Source organism: Mus musculus, chromosome 6 (genome assembly GCF_000001635.26).
Source record: "Mus musculus strain C57BL/6J chromosome 6, GRCm38.p6 C57BL/6J".
NCBI classification, from domain to species: Eukaryota; Metazoa; Chordata; class Mammalia; order Rodentia; family Muridae; genus Mus; species Mus musculus.
This window is the reverse complement of record NC_000072.6, coordinates 39,839,022-39,856,425: the sequence shown is the minus strand read 5'-3', so window position 1 is coordinate 39,856,425 and position 17,404 is coordinate 39,839,022. Positions and strand designations below refer to the sequence as shown.

Below are 17,404 nucleotides of genomic sequence, written 5' to 3'. Positions count from 1 at the left end.
TTCAAATAATCTCCCATCTTAACCTTCTGAGCAGCAGAGACCACAGGTGCACACAACTGCATCCAACTCAGCCTCAAACTTTCCTTAAGTGCTCCTGCCTGCTGTCAAGCTAATAAAAGATTTGGAAAATCACAGATAAGTTGGGTTGGCTGGCTGGTTGGCTGACTGGTTGGCTGGCTGGTTGGTTGGATGGTTGGTTGGTTGGCTGGCTGGCTGGTTGGATGGTTGGATGGTTGGTTGGTTGGTTGGTTGGTTGGTTGGTTGGTTGGTTCGTTGGCTGGTTGGATGGTTGGTTGGATGGTTGGTTGGATGGTTGGTTGGTTGGCTGGCTGGCTGGTTGGATGGTTGGATGGTTGGTTGGTTGGCTGGCTGGCTGGCTGGCTGGCTGGTTGGTCGGTTGGTTGGTTGGTTGGTTGGTTGGTTGGTTGGCTGGCTGGCTGGCTGGCTGGTTGGATGGTTGGTTGGATGGTTGGTTGGTTGGTAGGTTTTATGTGCTATGTGTATTCAGATGCTGATTACTGTGCCCAGAGATCTGGTTACAGTATGGACTTTGGCATCGTCAAACATCTCCTGTCTCAATGTTGTGTAAAAAATTATTCTCCATCACCTCTGATTGGTTAACAAAGAGCTGATTCAGCCAATAGCTGGGCAGGAGAGGAGGAAGCAGGACTTCTGATTCCAGAGAAGGGCTCTGGTGAGATAGAGATTTGCCATGAGAGATTCACCATGAGCAGGTTGCCAGGGGAGTTGCCATGGGGACACTGATGGAGCAGGAACAGCTAGGGCAAGATAAGATGGCAAGGAATGGGGCACATGGCTGGGAAGTAGGCAACCTTCGAGGGTTAGAATAGATTACTATCTGCACAGCCACAGTGCTTAAAGCTTGTGTCTCTAGCTGCATATGTATCAGAAGATGGCCTAGTCGGCCATCAATGGAAAGAGAGGCCCATTGGTCATGCAAACTTTATCTGCCTCAGTACAGGGGAATGCCAGGGCCAAGAAGTGGGAGTAGGTGGGTGGGGGAGTGGGTGGGGGAGCAAGTGGGGGACTTTTGGGATAGCATTGGAAATGTAAATGAAATAAATACCTAATTTTAAAAAAAAAAGTAAAAAAAGAAAAAAAACAAAACAAAAACAAGGTCTCCACATCATTTATTTAGCAGATAAAAGGAGAAATAGACAACACACACACACACACACACACACCCCGAATTACTTTTACATTTGCTTTGGTTTTTCAAGACAGAGTTTCTTTATGCATCCCTGGCTGTCCTGTAGACCAGGCTGGCCTTGAGCTCAGAGATTTGCCTGCCTCTGCCCCACAAGTGCTGGGATTAAATGAGTGCACCATGACTGCCCAGCTAGATAAGTGTTTTTATGTAGAAAATGTATAGAAAACTTAGAAAATTCAGAGAAGTAAGAAGCAAAAAATAGAAGTTATACATCACATGAAATTTTTGCATAGATTTTGGGTAGAAATAAAAATAGGTACTTATAAATCTATAAAAATCAGTGTCAAGGCACAATTTTGTCTGGTGCTTTTCCTGAATCTACTGATATGATCATATGCTTTTTCTCCTTTAGTCTGTTGGAATGAAGGATGTTCATGCAGAGCTGAAATAAATCTCGTGGGATTGTGGTTGTAAAGTTATCTTATTCGCTGTTGAATCTGATAACTTGATAACATTTCAATGAAGATGTTTGCATCTGTTTTTTTATGAGATGCTGGTCTTTAGTTTTGATTTCTTGTAAATTTTTGCCTGTTTGGAATGAGGAAAATACTAGTTTTATAGAATGTTGGGAAATGTTCCCTCTGGTTCTATTTTCTCACAGAGTTATAGAGAATTAGTTTTATCCCCTCTTTAAATATCTGGTAAACTTTACTGGTAAGCATATCAAGCCTTGGTGAGGAAATTAATTGTTGACTCAATTTTAATAGAAATATGCTTACTCTAAGTATCTGTTTCTTGCTTTGTGTTGTCATAGTTTGTACCTTTCAAGAAAGTATTCCATTTCATCTTGCTTATCAAGTTCATGAGCACAGAGCTGATATTCTTTTGCCACTCTTTTCTTGGTGTGTACATGATGTGTACAAAGTGCGTGTGCACACGTGTGTACATGCATATTGTGTTGTGTATCTGTCTGTCTCTGTGTGTGTGCATGTGTGTGTGTGTGCATTGTATACACTGTGTATGTATTTGTCTGTCTCTGTGTGTGCATGAATGTGTGAATTGTGTGTGTTGTGTGTATATATGTGTTTATATGTCTGTCTCTGTATGTGTGCATGCATGTGTGTGCATGCATGTGTGCATTATGTGTGTGTATGTATGTATATCTGTCTGTCTCTCTGTGTGTGCATGTGTGTGTTGTATATGTATGTGTGTGTCCGTCTGTCTCTGTGTGCATGCACACATTCCGGCACACGTGGCTATGGGTAGATGCACATGCATTAGCACATGGAAGCCCAAGATTAACATCGAGTGTCTTCCTCAGTTCTCTCCACCTTTCTATTTCATGAGACAAGTTCTCTCCACGTACCTGAAGCTTGCAGATCCAGCTAGACTAGCTTGCTGCCAGCTCCAGGGAGTCTCCTGTCTCCATGTCCCTAGCTCTGGAATTATAGGTACATGCCACCATGTCTGGCTCTTTACCAGACATAGGCGCTGGAGAAAGAACTCAGGCTTCATGCTTCCATATGAAGCACTTTACTGAGAGAGTCAGCTCAGCCCTCCTTTGTTGATGTTTTAATATGCTTGGTCCCTCTTTCATCCCTGATAGTAACAATCAGCTGCCATCTTTTTTGTTAGTTAGCTTAGGGGAAATTTATTCAGGTGTTTTGTTTTGTTTTGTTTTGTTTTGTTTTTTAATCTCTACAAAGCACCAGTGATTTGATGACTTTGATTTTCCTTACTGATTTCCTGTTTTCAATTTCACAGATTTCTACTCTAATTTTAATCATTTCTTTCTTATGGTTTGGACTTGTTCTTTGTTTGTTTGTTTGTTTGTTTGTTTGTTTCTAGAATAAAAGCTTTTACTACTGATAGTAGATTATTTTCACTCCCTAGCAGACACTCTCAGTGATATAGCCTTCCCTCTAATTGTGGCTGTGATGTCTAGTGTTAGCTGTCAACTAAATAGAATCTAGAGTCATCTAGGGATTATATGCCTTTGGGAACTTACTTTGATGGCTTTTAATTGAGGTGGAAAGACCCACCCAGTGTGGACCGTACTATCCCGTAGAGTGTATAAATAAAGACAGGGAGCTGAGCAGCAACATGAACCCATCACTTTCTGCTTCCTGACTGTGGTTGTGATGGGAACACCTGCTTCAGACTCCCAGCACCTTCAATTCTCCATGCTGGACTCCTGAGCTGTGAGCAAAATAAAATCTTTCCCCTTAAGTCTTTTGATGGATTATTTTATCACACCAACAGGAAAAGAAACTAGATCAGTGAATTTTACTGCCTCTCACAGTTTTAATAAACTATTTTTAACTTTAAAACTCAATGGTTTTTTTTTCTCCTCCAAATTCTTCTTTGGCTCATATTGCTTCATTTTCAAGTATTTAGGCATATCCTAGCTATCTTTCTGTTTCTTGTTTATAACTTAACCTTTTGCGGTCTAAGATCATGCATTGTATGATTTGGTTCTTTTAATTTTTTTAGAGTTGTTTTGTGACCCAGGCTGTCTGCTTCCTTTTGTATTAGAGCGGTTACTTTTGCTTTTGTAGAGCGGTTACTTTTGCTTTTGTAGAGCGGTTACTTTTGCTTTTGTTTGCTTTGCAGAGTATCTTGTCTCTCAGGCTGAGTAGCTATGTAGCCAAAGATAAGCCTGAGTTCCTGATCTTCCCTCCACGGGTCAGTGCAGGTGGTAGAAGCTTATAGTACCATGTCCACCCTCAGCACGTGGACATTCTGTGTGAGATTGAGAACAAAGCACGCTGTGCTGTTGTAAGATGAAATATTGAAATACTCTATAAATGTCAATTAAATCCAGTTGATTGATGGAGTCGTCCAGTTCAGTGTTATCTCTTTCTCCATCCCCTTACCTTTAATCTACTTATATGATGATATATAAGGTAAATCTCTTGTGGACCAAATATAGTCATTTTTTAAAATCTGCTCATGCAGTCTTGGTCTATAAATTGGTGTATCTGGTACATCAACATCTAAAGTGATTATTGAGATGGTTGAATTAATATCTAATGTGTTTGTTATTGTTTTATATTCATTATCCTTAATTTTGTTTGTTCAGGTGGGTTTTTGTTATTATTTTGTGATTTTTCTATCTTCTCTGGGTTTCACTGAGCATTTTATAGGATTTTTTTTATCTATTCTCTTGACATATCGATTACACTTCTGTTTTTAACTTTTGTGTTTTAGTTTTGCTCTAAACTTTGAAATATTCATTTATGACAGACCCAAGCTCACTTTCAAATAACTGTATTATTTCACTGATAATAGAGGTCTCTTATAACACAGACACAGTATTCAAAATTCTTCCTCCCATTCCCTATAGTATCATCTCTATTAAGCCATATCTATGGCCAAGTACATTGTTACTTTTATTACTTCCAGTAAATTGTCTTCTTTTAAGTCAATTAAGAATAAGAAGAATGGCCTGGAGAGATGGATCAGTGGTTAAGAGCACTTGGGTGCTCTACCAGAGGAACTGGGTTCCGTTCTCAGCACCCATACGGCAGCTAAGAACTGTCTATAACTCTAGCTCTAGGGGATCTGATGTTGTCTCGGCATCCAGACACCAAGCACAGATGTGTTACAGACAGACATGCAGGTGGAACACCCACACACATGAAGGAAGAAGAGGAGGAGGAAGAGGAAGTAGTTCTTTACCCAATGCTTCTCTGGCGCACTTCCTTCCTTAATGGAGACCCAAGCTTCTGATCGAAAGCATCCCTTTCTGAGGGACTTCTCTCTCAACATTCTTTGCAAAGCAAGCAACATATAGGAAAAGCAGAGACCTTCTGTAGTCCTGTGGTTAGGGCTCAGTATCTTGGTGAGCCTATGCATGTCACCTGCACCCTTCACTGGTCTCTCTCAGCACTAGCCCAAAAGTGAGGCAGAAAGGGAGATGCAGTGGTGCATCTCTCTTCCTTGATATCAGTTAGCCTCTGCTAAAGCCCTAAGTGTTTTATGCACTAGAACTTAGTTCCCCTTAACGATGGTTTCGGGGAAGCCTTAAGGAAAACAGGATGCTCTGTGCACAGTTCGAAATGGTTGGGTTTCTCTTCCTCCTCCCTGAAGCAAAAAGATATTTTTCTCTGAGCTATACCTGAGAATCTGGCAAAGATCTGAGAGGTAAAATTTCTAAGAGTGGGGATTCCCCAAAAGGCTTCATCGCCTAGTTTCTAACTTCCAATCTTGCCCAATCGTTCATTAATATAGTTTAAATTCTCCTACCCAGATGTTGGCTCTGTCTGCAGATGTCTCGTCCTGGGCTCCTGCTCTAGAAAGTATGATACTTAGTATTAAAAGGATTTCCTTTCCTTGTGGGGAGGGGGTGATGGGTCTAAGAAGAGTTGTTGATTTTCAGTTTGCTTTGTTTTCTTTCTTGTGAGGATAAAAATCATACCACCCAAGCTCCGTACATACCAAACCTGAAACTGAACGTCAACATTCTAATTTGTATCCATTTTTGCATAACTACTACCATGAACATTTTTATATAGATTACAGTGTGAGGCCAGCCTGGTCCACAGAGCTAGTTCCAGAACCACCAAGGCTACAGGAAGAAACCCTGTTTCACAGATAGAGAGGGAACAGGAGGAAACGGGCAGGAGGAGGTTCTTTCTGGTGCTGTGCTGTAAGTTTAGTTCTGTAGCTGAGCAGGCTTGAATGGTTCAGTGGGATGTGCTCCGAGCACTGTTGCTATGGCCTGGAGAGGAGCTCGGGTGAGCTCCAAAGTCATGATGCAAATGCAGTGAGCTATGCCGACGTGCATGTGAACTTGACTCAGGAAGAGTGGACGTTGCTGGATCCTTCCCAGAAGAGTCTCTACAAAGACGTGATGCTGGAGACCTTCAGGAGCCTCACTGGAAGACTAGAACATTGAGGAACATGGTCAAAGTTCTAGAAGACATGGAAGCATGGTCTCAAGAAACCTGTCCTCTGCTATGCCATGTGGCACAGGCAGGGACACATGTCCAGAGACATGTGTGCCACCACGTGGTACAACCAAGCAGAGGACACACAGAGCACCACCACACACAGACAGGTGGAAGATACCCAAAGACCAGCCTTCTGCCACACAATGCAACGGCACAGGAGGAGGAAAACATCCAGAGACCTACCCATACCATACCACCCAGCCCAGGCAGCAAAAGAGACCCAGAGACCTGCTGCTGCTGCTGCTGCTGCTGCCGCTGCTGCTGCTGCATGTACAGGTAGGTTGCCATCTACTGCAGTGCAGGAAGAGGAGGAGGTCCAGAGACACAGCCACCACATGGCAGGCAGGCTTGCCACCTGCAAGGCAAGCGGAGGAGGCCCACCCAGAGGCCTGCCATCTGCATGGCCTGCCCACAGTGGGAGCCACTGCAATGTGCAAATGTATAGTGGGCAGATGGGAGAGAAAAACCAGCAGGACAGTTTGAGCATTATGGAGAGATGTGGAACTGGGGCGGAGAGGGTGGAGAGGCATAAGTAAGTAGCCAGCCCTGCCACCTGAGGCCATGGTGGAGCCCTGTCCCATGCTGCCACTGAGGGCTACATGTAGCGCTGAGTTTTGGCTTCACTTGCTTTGTGCTCCCAGAGGATCGCACGTGTGTACCCGCCCAGGAGCTATTTTTGGATCCATGGATGAAAAACACACATGTGGATGACAAATAGCTCATTTTTTAAATGACTTGGCTACCTACCCCAGGACCAGCGCAACTCTAAATGCCCTGCCTTATGTCCAGCCTTTGGCCTTTAGCATCTTTATTGATAGATCAAAAACCAAATGAGGCCAAGGACCTTTTAGTGTCTGGACACACAGATTCAAAGCATTAAAACCAATCTCCAACAACCACGTCTGGATCTGTGGCCATGCAGTAGCAGGGGCCAGTGTGGATGTCCATTGTTCATACTTCCGTTTTAGACCAAGCAGACTTCCCTGGTCTAGGCAATCATCTGGGACCATGTGCATACCCAGGGACTGTACAGAACTGGCCCCGCCCCTCACCTGCAGCAGCACTCATGAGAACGGGCTCTGCACCTCTCTCTTCCAAGCAGCACAATGGAGCCAGCCTGAGGGCATGAGCATTGGAGAGCTGACCCTGCCTCTGTCTGCTATGAGGTCGGTCGAGTAGGTGCACAGGAAATGCCTTCCCCACTCTTGCCACAAAGTCACGAGAGCGGGAGAGCAGGTCCTGCATCTCTTCTGGGCAGCATAGTGGAGCTGGCCATGGTAGCGGTGTGAGTGTGGGTGAGCCAACCCCTGAAGGCTTGAGAGTGGAAGAGCTGTCCCTGCCCACTGCTGGTAGATGCACTGGATAAGCTACCAGGGCAGTATTGGAGAGCTCCCCCTAGCGGTGTATATGTGAGAGAGCAGGTGGGCTAAGTAACTCAGCTACCACCCAGGCCCAGATCCAGGGCTTTGAGTTGGCCTACCCCAAAATCTACCCCATCTATGAACTGTTGGAACACATGAAAGGACCGTCCCTGCTGATCCAAAGCTGCAGGATCTCCACGACACAGAGCAACAGGATATCTGAGAGGAGTCCTGATGGGGATCCAATATTGATGATGTAGCAGAAGCCAGAGGCGCCTAAAACCAGACTAGTGATTTATTGCAATGGACATTTGCAAGTAAAGATGTGTGGACAAACAGGCATAGTGTGGGACACACTGTGACACACCACAGCTTCCGCCGAAAGATGTTTTTTATGTTTCACTTACTTCTGTCTTTGTTTGTTTGTTTGTTTTCTTTTTGGCATGGGGGAGGTTACAAGGGCAGAGGGAAGATATAAATAGATAGGGAGATGAGTGCAACTGGGGTGCATGATGGAAACTCGAAAAGAATTAATAAAAGTTTTTTAAAAACCTTATAGTTCTTCCTTTTCAATGGCTGTGTTGTTCAGTCTTGATTCGATGTAAAAGCACCTAAGCAGTTACTGACCCACATTCTGGGTGTGCCTATGAATGGTTTTCAGTTGTGTTGTGGTAAATATTCAATCTCAATCCCCATCTTTGGTCACTCGGTTCCCAGATAAAAGACACACAACTTTTATGTTTATAATAAGCCTCTAATACGCTAGAGCTGAGCAGATATCTACCCTCTATGCTATTATGTCTACTTCCCTATCACTAACCCCAAGTTATAACTTGCTATGTTCCATCTGGTCTGCTCTTAACTCCAATTGGCCATCCCCATGGCCATGATTTCATGATTCACCTACCCCATAGTGTCTTGTCCTCTGTTCACCTTCTCTCCTTCTCCTCCTCCTGGTTTCTTTCCAGACCCCAAGCCTGGGAAACCTAAATCCCGCCCATCTCTCTTCTGTTCTGCTATAGGATGTTGGTATTGTTATTCACCAATCAGAGATAAGATGGGGGGAGGGGGCAAAGTTACAAAGCATCACTTGTATACCCACAGATTCATCCACGGGGGCAACCAGGCCTTGGGAGTCAGTATTTAGCATTAAATACATAGCAACAGATCAAACCTCAACAGGATTGAGGAAGTGAAAACATCCACTGTGAGCATTATGGTCAGCACCATCCCAGAGGCTATAGACCATGAATAGAATCAGGAGGAAGCCCGGAAATACAGAACCAGATTCCTACCAGACCCAGCTTTTCTCCTTCCTGTGGGCCCTCTCCTTCTGTCCCTGCCCTTCTAGCCCATCCCCATGGCCACCTGTGAGTTCCCAATTCCTAGCAACAAGTTCTACCCAAGATCCCTAGTGGTCACACCTGGCAGGGACACAGAAGCACTCCCTACCAGACAACCCATGGCTACCACATACTCCTAAGATCCAGAGAGGACAACAGAAACCAAGGAGTGGAAAACCCAACTAACAAAAATAAGACCAGAAGTCAACACCTGGAATTAATAATCATTGCAAACCCAGACGCCTAGATGCCAGTAAAAAAACAAGAAATAACATCGAGGATAATATGTCTCCACCAGAGCCCAGCAACCCCACTACAGTAGACCCTAAGAAATAGAATATAGCTGAGGCACAAAGCACAGTTGTCAAAATAGCTGTTATGAATATAATCAAGAACTTTGAAGAAGATCTGAATAAAACACTAACAGTGGAAGGAAATAGAGAAAACTGTTTAAGACATGAAAATTGAAATAAAATCAATAAAGAAAACCCAAACAAAAGTAAAACTAGAAATAAAAAAATTTAGGAACTCTGTGGCCACCCACCCATCTCAAATTTTTTGACCCAGAATTGCTCCTATCTGAAGGAAATGGAGGGAAGAAAATGGAGCAGAGACTGAAGAAAAGGCCATCCAGAGACCCTCCCCCAACCTGGGATTCATTCTATGTGCAGGCACCAAGCCCCAACACTATTGCTGATGCCATGTTGTGCTTGCAGACAGGAGCCTGGCTTGGCTGTCCTCTGAGAGGCTCTACCAGCACCTGACTGAGACAAATACAGATACTTACAGCCAACCATTGGACAGAGCTCAGGGAACTATGGAAGAGTTAGGGGAAAGACTGAAGGAGCTGAAAGGGATTGCAAGCCCATAGGAAAAACAACAGTATCAACTAACTAGAGCTCAGAGCTCTTAGGGACTAACCCACCAACCAAAGAGCATACATGGGCTGGTCTGTGGCCCCCACTACATACGTAGCAGAGGATTGCCTTGTCTGGCCTCAGTAGGAGGAGATGCACTTGGTCCTAGGGAGGCCTGAGACCTTAGAGAAAGAAGATGCTGGAGGGATTAGGTTGGAGTGAGTGGAGGAGCCCCCTCTTAGAGGCAAAGGGGAGGGTGGTAGGTGGAGAGTTTGTAGAAGGGGTACTGATAAAGGAGATAACATTTGAAATGTAAATCAATAAAATAATTAATAAAAAAAAGTTAGGAACTCCAGACAAGAACTTTGGGGACAAGCCTCACCAACAGAATACAAGAAATGGAAGAATCTCAAGAATTGAAGACACAATTTTTTAAAAATGGATACCTTGGTCAAAAAATTTTTAAATCTAAATAATCAAATATCCAGGAAATCTGAGACTCTACAAAAAAGACCAAATCTAAGAATAATAGGAATAGATGAAAGAGAAGAAATCCAGGTCAAAGGCACAGAAAATATTTTCAACAAAATCATAGAAGTATATTTCTCAAATCTAAAGAAGGGAACCTATAAAAATACAAGAAGCATACAGAACATCAAATAGACTGGACCAAAAAAAAATTCCCTATGAAACATAATAATCCAAACACTAAGCATATAAAACAAAGAGTATTAAAAGTTGCAAGGGAAATGACAAAGTAACATATAAAAATAGACATATTATAACATTTTACTCTCAGTGGAGATTCAAGAAGCCAAAAGGGCCTGGATAGATGTTCTACAAACTCTAAGAGACCACAAATGACACCTCAGGCTACTATACCCAGCAAAACTTTCAATCAAAATAGATGGAGAAAGGCATTTTATTCCACAATAAAACCAAATTTAAGCAGTGTCTATCTATGAATCCAGATTTATAGAAGGCAGTAGAAGGAAAATTTGAACCTGAAAAGGCTAACCACACACCCAAGAAAACTTGTGTTTACAAGGAATAAATAATCCCAGACTAGACCAAGGAGAGGCGGGGCTCATAACCACAACAACAAAATAACAGAAATTAACAAACACCTCTCACTGGTATGTCTCAACATCAATAGTCTCAATTTCAAAGAGAGAGAGAGCAAGAGAGACTCTAATAGATTGATACAAAACAAAAACAAAAAACAAAAAAAAACCAGCATCCATTTTTCTGCATCCAAAAATATACCTTAACATCAAGGATGGACATCATCTCAGGGTAAAAGGATGGAAAAGGTTTTTTGAAGTGAGTAGAGCCAGAAAACAAGACAGTACAATAATCTTAATATCTGGCACCAAGGAAATCCAAAGAATCAAAGGGACATACTTTAATTTGATTTGATTAGTTTCAAATCAAAACCAGTCAGAAGAGATAGAGGACACTGCATACTCGTTAAAGGAAAAATCCACCAAGAGGATATTCCAAGTCTAAACATCAGGTTAACAAACACAAGGGCACCAAGGTTTATAAAACACTACTATAACCAAAATCATATCCTGACCTTCACACAGCGATAGTGGGAAACTTCAATACCCACCAATAGACAGCTCATCCAGACAAAAACTAAACAGAGAGACACAGGAGCTAAATAACATCATAAACCCAATGGACCCAACAGATAGTCACAGAACATTTCACCCAAACACAAAAGCGTATACCTTCTTTTTGATAGCTCATGGAACTTTCTCCAAAACTGATCACATACTTGGACACAAAGAAAGTGTAAACAGATTCAAGAAAATTGAAATAATATCCTATCTGACCACCATGGATCAAAGCTGGATATCAACAGAAACAACAGAAAGCTTACAACTCATGGAAACTGAAAAACACACTACTAGATTAAAAAATGGATCAAGAATGATATTAAAATTTTTCAGAACTAAATGAAAATACATGATACCCAAACTTATGGGACATATTAGGGTCATTAAAAAATGAGATTTTTTATTAGTAACTTCATGGCACACCTAAAAGCTCTAGAACAAAAAGGAGAAAAGGTCTGAAAAGCAAGAATAATCAAACTCAAGGCTGAAATCAATAAAATAGAAAAAAAAAAGGAAAGAAAAGAAAAAAAGAGTTGGTTATTTGATAAAAATCAATAAGATTTACAAACTCTTAGCGAAATTAATTGAAACGTGGATGGAAAAGTTTCAAATTAAGAAAATTAGAGATGCCCCACCCCCACCCCACCCCAGCTGAATAGGCTGCGTTCTTTTGGAACGCGCCACAGAATGAGGTTCTGGTGACCCTAGCCGCGTTCGCTCCTTAGCCCTTTCGCCTAACCACCAACGTACCCGGCAGACCCACCCTGTCCTGTGCCAGGAAAGTACTACAACCGGTACCAACCCCTACTCATCTCAGCACTGACCCCGGAGCAGAAGAAGGAGCTGTCTGACATCGCTCATCAAAATGTGGCTCCGGACAAGGGCTTTCTGGCTGCAGACGAGTCCACTGGAATCATTGCCAAGCGCCTGAAGTCCATTGGCACCGAGAACACTGAGGAGAACAGGCCCTTCTACCTCCAGCTGCTGCTGACTGCTGACGACTGTGTGAATCCCTGCATTTGGGGGACAGGGGGAGGGGAGGAGGGTGGTCCTCTTCGATGAGACACTGTACCAGAAGGCAGATGATGGACATCCCTTCCCCCAAGCTATCAAATCCAAGGGTGGTAATGTGGGCATTAATAAGGGTGTGGTGCCTCTGGCAGGAACCAATGGCGAGACCACTACCCAAGGGCTGGATGGGCTGTATGAACGCTGTGCCCAGTATAAGTAGGGTGGGGCTGACTTTGCCAAGTGGCACTATATGCTAAAGATTGGAGAACATACTCCCGCGTCCCTTGCCATGATGGAAAACGCTAATGTTCTGGCCCATTATGCTAGCATCTGACAGCAGAATGGCATTGTACCCATTGTGGAGCCTGAAATTCTCCCTGATGGGGACCATGACTTGAAGTGCTGCCAGTATGTAACTGAGACGGTCCTGGCTACTGTCTACAAGGCTCTGAGTGACAACCATATCTATCTGGAAGGCACATTGCTGAAGCCCAACATGGTCACCCCTGGCCATGCTTGCACCCAGAAATTTTCCAGTGAGGAGATTGCCATGGCAACGGTCACAGCACTTCATTGCACAGTGCCCCCTGCTGTTCCTGGGTTCACTTTCCTGTCTGGAGGGCAGAGTGAGAAAGAGGCATCCATCAACCACAACCAACGCTATCAACAAGTGTCCCCTGCTAAAGTCATGGGCCTTGACTTTCTCCTATGGCTGAGCCCCACAGGCCTCTACTCTAAAGGCCTATGGTGGGAAGGAGAACTTGAAAACAGCCCAGGAGGAGTACATCAAGCAAGCCCTGGCCATCAGCCTCACTTGTCAAGGAAAGTATACCCTAAGTGGCCAGACTGGAACCACAGCCAGTGAATCTCTCTTCATCTCTACACATGCCTACTAACCAGAGCTGATCTAAGGCTGCTTCATCAACACTCCAGACCCCTGCCTACTCACTTGTTATTGAAGAGTGGCCTTCAGGCCCTTTCCCATCACTCTTGCTGCCCTCGTGTGTGTGTAGTATTGTCTGTGAATGCAAAATCTGCTAACCCTTCCAGCCCACTGCCAATAAACAACTATTTAAGGGGGGAGGAGAAAATTAGACGTGAAGATGGGGACATCATTACAGATACCAAGGAAATGTGAAAAATCAAAGGGACAGACTTTAAAAAACTATATTCCACTGAATTGAAAACTCTAACAGAAATGGATAATTTTCTTAATATATACCACCTACTAAAGTTAGATCAAGACCAGATAACCTATATCCCCTAGTGAAATAGAAGCAGTAAACTAAAAGTCTCACAACCATAAAAAACCCAGGGCCAGATGGCTTTAGAGCAGAATTTTGCCAGACCTTCGAAGAAGAATTAATGCCAATACTCCTCAAATTATTCTACAAGATAAAAACAAAAAGAAGATTGCCGGGCTGGTGAGATGGCTTAGTGGGTAAGAGCACCCGACTGCTCTTCCGAAGGTCAGGAGTTCAAATCCCAGCAACCACATGGTGGCTCACAACCATCCATAACGAGATCTGACTCCCTCTTCTGGAGTGTCTGAGGACAGCTATAGTGTACTTACATATAATAAATAAATAAATAAATCTTTAAAAAAAAAAAAAAAGATTGCCAAATTCTTTTTACAGTGCCACAGTTACCATGATACCTAAACCACGTAAAGACCTAACAAAGAAGAGAATCACAAACAAATTTCCCTTATGAACATAAATACAAAAATTCTCAATAAAAACTTACAAACCAAAACACATCAAAAGGATCATAAGTAGGCATCATCACAAAAATGCTAGGCTGATTCAACATACATAAATTGATAAATGTAATTCACCATATAAACAAACTGAAATACAAAAATTACATAATCAGCCAGGAGACAGTGGTGCTAACCTTTAATCCACGCCAAGGCAGGTGGAACTCTGTAAGACATAAAGATCTCCCATGCTAGTGGATCAGTAAGATTAATATAGTAAAAATGGCCATCCTGACCAAAAAAAAAAAAAAATCTACAGATTCAATGCAATCCTCACCAAAATTCCAACACAATTCTTTACAGAACTTTTAAAAGGACAGTTTTCAGCTTCATATTTATAATACCACTGAATGAGAGTAAATTCTTTGGTCAAATTATGCAAGTTTTATCTTTGTCAGATAGGACTGTCTCCCTAAAGTGGCATTTAAGAAAATAGCATTAGGGGCTGGCGAGATGGCTCAGCAGGTAAGAGCACTGACTGCTCTTCCATAGGTCCTGAGTTCAAATCCCAGCAACCACAAGGTAGCTCACAACCACCTGTAATGAGATCTGACGCCCTCTTCTGGTGTGTCTGAAGTCAGCTCCAGTGTACCTATGTATAATAAATAAATCTTTTTAAAAATAGCATTAAATATAAGAAAAGGTGTAGTTTATATTAGCACCAAAACTGAAAGGCTATGGGGTTCTCAAGGGATTTTGGTTATATAGGAACTTGTCAGAACAATTCAAAATTACTTAGCAGAACATCTACCAGTGTGGAGGTCAGGGTATAGGGTATGGAACATGACAAATTCCAGAAAATGGGTCAAGACACAGTTAAACTCAAGTTTTACAGAAAATAAGAATGAACTGCCTTTAATAAGATGGCTTTTAATCTTAAGATGGAATCAGGCTGATCCATCAATATGGAAAAAAAAAAAAAAAAAACAGGATAGCTGAAACAGTCCTGAACAATAAAAGAACAACCTCTGAAGGTCTCACCATCATCCATTTCAAGTTGTACTACAAAAGCTATGGTAATAAAAACAGCAAGCTATTGGCATAAAAACAGAAAGGTTGATCATGATTTGATTTCAAATCGACAGAATTGAATTGAAGACCAGACATAAATTCACACACCTATGGACCTGGTTTCTGATAAAGAATCCAGAGATACACCATGGAAGAAAAAAACAAAAACAAACAAACAAACAAAAAAACTCCAACTAATGGTGCTGGTCAAACTGGATGGCTGCATGTGGAAGAATCCAAATAAATCCCTACTTATCACCTTACACAAAGTTCAATCTCAAGTGGACCAAAGACTGCAACATAAAACCGTATACACTGAACCTGTGTTCAGAGAAAGTAGGGAATAGACTTGAACTCACTGCAACAGGGGCACCATTAGCATAGCACTAAGATCAACAACTAATAAAAGTGATATCATAAAACTAAAATGTATCTATAAGGCAAAGGACATCATCATTCAGACAATGTGCCACGCTACAGAATAGGGAAAGATTTTTATAAAATACACATCCACTAGAGGACTAATATCCAAAATATATAAGGAACAAAAAATTTAGACATCCAGAAAACAAATAAAAATGGGTTAGAGATATAAGCAGAGGTTTCTCTAAAGAGGAAACTCAAATGGCTGAGAAGCACTTAAAGAAGTCTTCAACATCCTTAGTTATCAGGGAAATACAAATCAAAAGTGGTAGCACACACCTTTAATCCCAGCGCTCAGAAGGCAGAAGCAGGGGGATCTCTGGGAGTTTAAGGCCAACTTGGTCTATAGAAACAGTTCTAGGACAGTCAGAGCTACCCAGAGAAACTCTATCTGGGGGAAAGGGGTAAGATTTAATCTTACACCAGTCAGAATGGTCAAGATCAATAAAATAAATAACAGATCACACTACAATAAAATGATAGATCATGCTGGCAAAGATGTAAAGAAAACACTCATCCATTGCAAGTGGGAGTGCAAGCTTGTACAGCAACTGTGAAAATCAATGTGTCCTTCAGAAAGCAGGGAGTAGGTCTACTATGAGATCTAACTATACCACTCTTGGGTATATACCCAAAAGACTCTACACCATACTGCAATGATTCTTGCTCAACCATGTTTGTTCCTCCTGTACTCATAAGAGCTAGGAATTGGAAATAGACTCAATAGAAGTCCTTCAATAGATGAATGAATAAAGAAAATGTATATTTATACAATGGAATATTACCCATCTGCTTAAAAAAATGAAGTCACGGAATTTGAAGGTAAGTGAATGAAGCTTTAAAAAAAAGTCATCCTGAATGAAGTAACCCAGATCAAAAAAGACAAGTACAGAATCTATTTACTTATATGTAGATGTTAGTTGTTAAACCTTTGATAAGCAGGCTACAATCCATAGAACCAGAGAGGTTATGTATAGACTTAAATATTGGAAAGATGATTGGACTACCTAAGGAAATAGAATAGAGAGTTGTGGATGAATTAATTGGAGGAGAGGCTAGGAAAGGAGGACCAAACAAGGTTGGGGAGAGGAAAGGAAACAGCAACACTGAGGACACAGCTATGGGGAGGAGCAGTTAAAACTAAGGGCCATTTGATGGGTTGTACAGAAACCTAATACAGTAGAAGCTTTCTAAAATATATACATATATGAAGACAATCTAAATGGAATTGCTAAATAATGGGAGAGACTGGACCCCAGCTGGACATTTCTTATCACTAAACGAAGACTCCAGTTCTGGGAATGAGTTACATCTATGAGAATTGTTGCCCAAAGGGACCCCATGGAAACTCCAAAATAACTCAGGCTGTTGCCAAGGCTACTGATTTCACAAACTGATGTTAAGGCCCTACTGCTAAAGGCAATACCTATCCAACTCATTGAACATGGAAAAGTTAAGCTGGTGCCTACCTAGAGCCTTCAGCCCTACTGACTAGTATTCAGATGGCTGGAAGGTACACTGCATGCTACTAAAGGACAAAGGTAAACACCAACCCAACTAACTACAAACCCTCTGATCTACAGTGTGAACAAACTCCATTTTGCTTTCAGACTCCATTTTATGATTAACTTGCCCTCAGAATGAACTCAGCTACTAGAAAAACCCAACTTGTTGCAGGAACCATGTCACCCTGGCAACAATCACAATTCCCCTGAGCAAATAGCCATTCCACCCCTAGTGACAACCAAACAGTTCTTAAGGGGAAAGTACTGATGTCTTAAAGTAGATTAAGTAAGTGAGCAACCATTGTTTGTACCAAGCTAAAATCATTACTAGCCAATAGAAGTGTGCCAAGCAAATGTCAACCAATCATGTAACTGCCAAGTTG

At 42.1% G+C, this 17,404-nt stretch overlaps 1 pseudogene; it reads left to right on the top strand.

Annotated features, from left to right (window-relative positions):
- Gm7556 (predicted gene 7556) lies at window positions 11,941-13,404 on the top strand (annotated as a pseudogene).